Genomic DNA, 6,000 nt, shown 5'->3' on the forward strand with positions numbered 1-6,000 from the left:
CACTGGGTTTATTATTTTACACAGGCAAAAATTGTTTGCTTTTCTGTGTAAAAAGCACTATTGAAAGCCTGTCTAGAACCTCTTTCTTATAGAAAATGACTTGGTTGAGACATTAATTCAGTGGCTGTTTTCTGCAACACATCTGAGGCTTTTCTGTACTTTAGAATATGAATACTAAATAGAGGTTACCACCATTTTGGCAAATTAATAGTATGAAGCAGGTTTCTAAGACTAGAAATTTGTAACTGACAAAATAACAGGCTCTGTACCTGGCAGCTGTTTTGGGTGATAAAATATCCATGTAAGTAAATACAACATTTCTCTGAATTTCTGCTGACTTCGGACCTGAAGTATGCAGCACTTTTGGGTTCTGTCGTGATGCTGAAAAGGGTTACCAGGGACCAGGGGTTATGTGATTGCCTTGAGGCTGGTTTACATCCAAGTATTTTAAAGCTGATGATAAATCCTATATTCTACTGTAAGTCAGAAATAATTAGGTTGAAGACAGCAAAGTTAGACTTGTTTCAGGCAAATGGGATGGTAATTTGGGCAGACTAATGCAGCAGCCTGGGTTGATCATGTGGGGCCCAGGTTCTGCCACGGCTCTCAGGAACAGCTCCAGGTCAGTGTTTTAAGTGCTACGTGGACAGCACAATCATACTCCTCACCTTGTATTTCTTTATTTCACCTTCATTTCTATCCTGGTTACTTTGGCTGCTTTCCTTCACAGTATATATACTCAGGTCCATGAGTGTAACACATATTAACTTAGAACTTTTATGATTCTGTAGTGAGCATAACTAATACATGTTCTTCATGAGGATATGGGAAATAAAAAGTAAGGAAAAAAAGACTTTTTTGATATCTTGAAATGGGAAAATAAGGTAAATTAATGTCTCTGCATAATTCCATGAATTTTTTGTTTAAAATAATGTATGGATTATTATAAGTATAACAAACAGTCAGACATATGAGACTGATGCTTAACAGCTGTTGAGAAAAACCTGACAAAGGCTTTGGCTGCATTTACACACGGCCAACAATGTGATAGAGCTGTCTCATTGAACCAAACAGGACTTCTCAGATCTATAAAGTTGTTTAGATTCATATATTATGTTGTAATATCCATATTTTGTTGTTAATTTGTCAATACTTTTTCTTTTGTTTCTTTTTTTTAAGAAAAGAAAAGGTCAAACTGTTACAATAATTATGATTAACTTAAAGCAAAAATGCTCATCAAAATATTTCTCATTTGAAATAAGATGAGGAGTCGTGTGGAAGGGTTTTGCTCAAGTATGCATTGAAATTCAGGACAGAAAATGAGCTTGTAAACAGGAAATTCTCTTTTGCAAACCTCAGTGCCAAACACATCTTGATACATACAGAAACAATCATAAAATGTGTTTTGTTTACAGAACTATTATTGCTCTAATAGAAAGATTAAATTTTGGAAGAGCTGACTGTAAGTTAATGGGGAGGACTTCAGGCAAGTGAGCTCATGAGCATTTGAGTGTGTTGGGAGTCTTTAGTTTGGTGGGTGCATATCTGAAATAAAACTATATTTTGAGTGAGGTTGATGCTTTTTAAATTATACTCGAGATAATACTTGAGTGAATGGCTGAAATGGAATCTGGTTCAGGCAATTCACAAGATATCTAAAAAACAAAAGGTCTTGGAAGGAGTTTTCACCTTTTACTTTCTTTAACTAGCATAATGTATTCAGCTGGGAGGTTTTCTTCTGTCATTGTTTATTCTTTCTTGACCTAAAACTTAAGCCAAAGCAAGATTTTCATGCCAGATAGTGTTAATATTTACCCTGCCTAACAGCTATTTCTTTCAAATAAGGTAATTTCCATGTGTGCTGCCCAGCAGGGTGTTTCAGATGAAGAATTGACATGATGTTGGGTATTTAACTTGGAGGTTCATATAACAGGTTTGCTATCCTTGCAGTCTTGTTATTATCTGGAAGAAAAGTTTTGACATCTGTAATTGTCCACCCACCACTGAAGCAGTCAGACATGCTCTATAATTATATGGAGAAACCTTATGGGCTCAGCTGCAAAATTGACTGTCCAAAGCAAATAATGGAGACTTGGCTGCAGAACATGTTCCCCTCCTCAAATAAGACACGATCAGAGAAAGAAAAGAGTCAGACTCCTGCATGAAAAGGTGCTGTGACATTTAATAGAAATTGATAATCTTGCTACATGAATTATCTATCAGCCTGTAAAAATGAACAAGAAAAGATATTCTGCTTCTCCAGTTCTCTATGGCAATTAAAAAGTTATTTAGAACAGATGCTCGCTTTCTAATTCTATGGAATTTTACAGAAATTATTTTAGAATTCTACTAAATTATCTATTCCTAAGGATTACTTCATAAAAATTTTAAAGGACTTATGCTTTATTCTCTCTAATGAAATTCTAAATGGTTTTTCCATATGAATTTAAAGGTTGTGTCTGGAAGCCTTGCTTTTTTGAAAATCAAAGGAAAACATTGATTTCAGGGCGAGGCAGTGATTTTGGTGGTCTCTGTACACGAATTTCAAGTTTCTTAGTCAGTATAGCTGCTGTTTTATAGGGACCTCAGGGACAAACTAAGTGAGGGAGGTTTGAGTTGTCCCCTTGAAATGTTGGGCAGTGCTGTGTCAGGTTTTGTCAGTGTAGCTGCTACGAGCAGATTCAGAAATCAGTGACAGTAGGTTGTGGACCACTACCTTTAAGTTGCAGCTTTTGTGGATTCCTGCAATGTATAATGGGATTGGCAGGAAGTTTTAGGTCAGTCATATGATATGATAATACATAATATTATTTATAATATTTATAATATTTATAATATTATAAATGACATTATAAATGTTTGGTAATGTTCTTAATAGTGTGGGGTCTGAACATATATATATGTTTATTGCTAAATCCAATACTTGCTGGTAAAAGGTGCAGGAAAACAGAAAGCTTGTTTTCTCTTAGAAAGTAATATATTTTTATCTGCTTTTCTGGGGTCAAAGTGTACTTTTAATTAGAATTTCCCAGCAACCTGCATTGCTGCTTGCAGTCCTTGTATCCCTCAGCTGAGCACCACTGTCCTGCACAACAACAATTTTCTATTTTTCTTTTACCCAAGTTTATGAGCTAATATCTTGTGAAGATGATTTTCCTTTCTGGTTTTGCAGATCTGGCATTTCCTGACTGCAAGAATCCAGTTTTACTCACTGTAGCACACAGTAGCTGTACTCTGTGAAAAATTTGCTTTGGTTATTCCAACATGTGTAGTTTACATATGGTAATTGGAGCTCGCAGAAATTTATACGGGAGAATATGTGCAAGTCTGTGTCTGGAGCTGAGGGTACATTAGTCTGTGTAAAACCTCAGCTGAACAAAGACAAAGTTTCCAGCTTTGTAAACCAAATAAGCACTTTTCTGAGTCCCAGTTTCCCACAGTTTTTATTGTGTATACATAGCAGGATGTCTCAGACAGCTTGTCATGTGGAGGGAAGGTTTCATGTGATGGGTGAGTTAATCACATGATACACATTTACATGTTCTTTTTTCCTTTTTTTTTAGTCTGAGATCGAGCCACAGCTGCAAATTGAGCTTTTGGAAGAGAACAGCAGTGACAATATTCATATAAATTAACTCCATTAAAAAAAGACAACCTTTTGTGGTGATTCACTGATTGTTGCCAAAGTCATGCAGCTGGCTCTCTGCATCCTTCTAGAAAAGCCTTAGCAATAGCTAAGCATCCATTTCTGACAGGCCAGAGAGGTTTGGGACTCCTTGGAAACTCACAGGGATTTGTTTGATGGAGGGATTTTCCACAGCAGACTCCCTGGAGTATCTGTGCTTTCAGAGATAAGGCTTTCACTTCACAGCCTGCCAGGCAGGGACGTGCGCTGCGCTTCTCTCTTCGGAGGAAGGAGCACAACTTGCTCCCTGATTTCAGTGAAACCTGCCAGAACCCATCTCCTCCCTGAACTGCTTAGGCAGCATCTCTGCTGGACTCGGTGGCCTCTTGTGTCTCTGCAATGCTTTTCCATACAGGAGTCAGTGTGGGTTTCAATTAGAGGAAACATTTTCCTTGCAGCCCCTAAAATCCAAAGCTGACCTGCCTCAGGCTGCCACTGTAAGCTGTTGCCTCCAAACCTATAAGCATTTACATGAAAACTTTGTTGAATTTTGTGAAGAAACCCAAAGCCAAAATGCATGGAGCACACAAAGCCAGTTTGCCTGCAGCAAAAGAAATTCTGTTCTCCTCCATTCCCTTTTTTTGAGGCAGGGCGTGGGAAAGGAGGCTTGTAATTCTAAAAGACTTCTGACAGAAGTTTGCTTGGTGAAAAGTCACCATAAAGAGCTTTTATTACAACCAGAGGCAAGGATTGTCAGAATAAGTCCACACAAGATAAATCCCTCTACCCTAACATGACTGCTGGGAAACAAGGTATCATTCTCTTTATCAGATGCTAGGTACTGAGCAGGGAATTGTGTTCTGGCCAAGAGGTGTCTGAACGGGGTCTTGGTATTTTATTTCGTAAACTTTGTATTATACTGATGGCATTAATGGAGAGCCTGGCTGAAAATGTCTAAAATGGGGGTCCCTGGCACACCCCACTTGCTGGAGGATAGCAGCTCCTTTTTCCCAATGGTCTCTATCCCCTGGTTCCTAAGGAGACTTGGATGAAGGGTTAGGGAGTGAGGTGTCCTGTTTTCCACCATTCTTGCAGCCTTGGGACAGCAAAACCTCTGACTTGTGCTGTGCACCATGAAGAAGAGCAGAGATGCTGCTTGCAGACAGCTGCTGCCAATGGTCACACCTGGATTCTCAACTATTTGGAATATCCCAGCTTTATGCTTGGATTTCTGCAGGAACTGAGGAATTAATGTAAGAAATGTAGTGTAATGTAAAACTAATGCTTAAACCCGAGGCATAAATGTGGGTAATGTTCCAGTGAGCTGTAGCATAGAGGAAAATCTGTGAGTCAGAGCATGTTGGAGGCTGAGCCATAGTCACTATTGTCATGCTGTGGCAGAGGAGAAGTTCTCAGAAGTATTTGAAAAGATTAAAATAACTTGTGGGTAGGAATTGCTGTGGTCGTCAGCAGTAGTTTTGCTTGGTAATGTGTGTTAATGTGTTAATCACCTAAATTGCCCTGTGTTAATGACCTAATTTGAGGGGGGGAAAAGGGAAAAGGGAAAAGAGGTCAAGGGGAGAATAAGAGAACTGCGAGGATAACAACAGGTAAAAGAAGTTTGGAAAGCATGATCTACATGGGAAAATGAAAGGAAAACTTTAGCAAAGTACTTTAGGAGTAACCTGAAGGCTGTGGGCCAGGCAGAGCTTTTGTGTCAGCACTTGCATACCCACTTTCTGAGCCATTATCTTATGGACAGACCCAGGCTCTGGTGCCCATTTTCCCATTTTTTTCCACTGTGTGCTCTGTGGAACACTAGGGAACCCTCAAGGCTGTGTATGGATGTGTTGGAGGAGCTTCCTGCCTTGGATCCAATAAGGTGTGGGAAGTGCCAGCATGGTTTACCTTCAGATGGTTGTGTGGAGCCTTGGAACTTGTTTTGGGACAGAGGACCCTTCTGGATTAGACAAACATCTGAAATATATTGCAGAGTTGATATTTAGTCCTCTGGAGCAAGGGAAAGGTGCCATGTAATTTTCCTGAGAACCTTGACTGATGGCATGTTCCTATAATCTGTTTCATGTTTCAGGAAATACAGTGTGAAGTGGGGGGGGGGGGGGGGGTTGAGGAACCCATGGAGAGTGAAAGTGGGAAGGATATAAAGGGTGTGGTCAGACTCCACAAGTGTGAAATATTGTTGACAAGTTATTTGTGATAACTCCCTCTTATCAGCAAATTCTGCACTGGAGTGGCCCCACCTTGAATCCTGAGTGCAGTTTTGGGCACTGCAGTATAACAAAGACATTGAGCAGCTAGAGACCCTCAAAGGCAGAGCTGTGAGGATGGTGGAGGGTCTGGAGGGGAAGCTGTAT

Source organism: Passer domesticus, chromosome 6, assembly GCF_036417665.1.
Source record: "Passer domesticus isolate bPasDom1 chromosome 6, bPasDom1.hap1, whole genome shotgun sequence".
Taxonomy (NCBI): Eukaryota; Metazoa; Chordata; class Aves; order Passeriformes; family Passeridae; genus Passer; species Passer domesticus.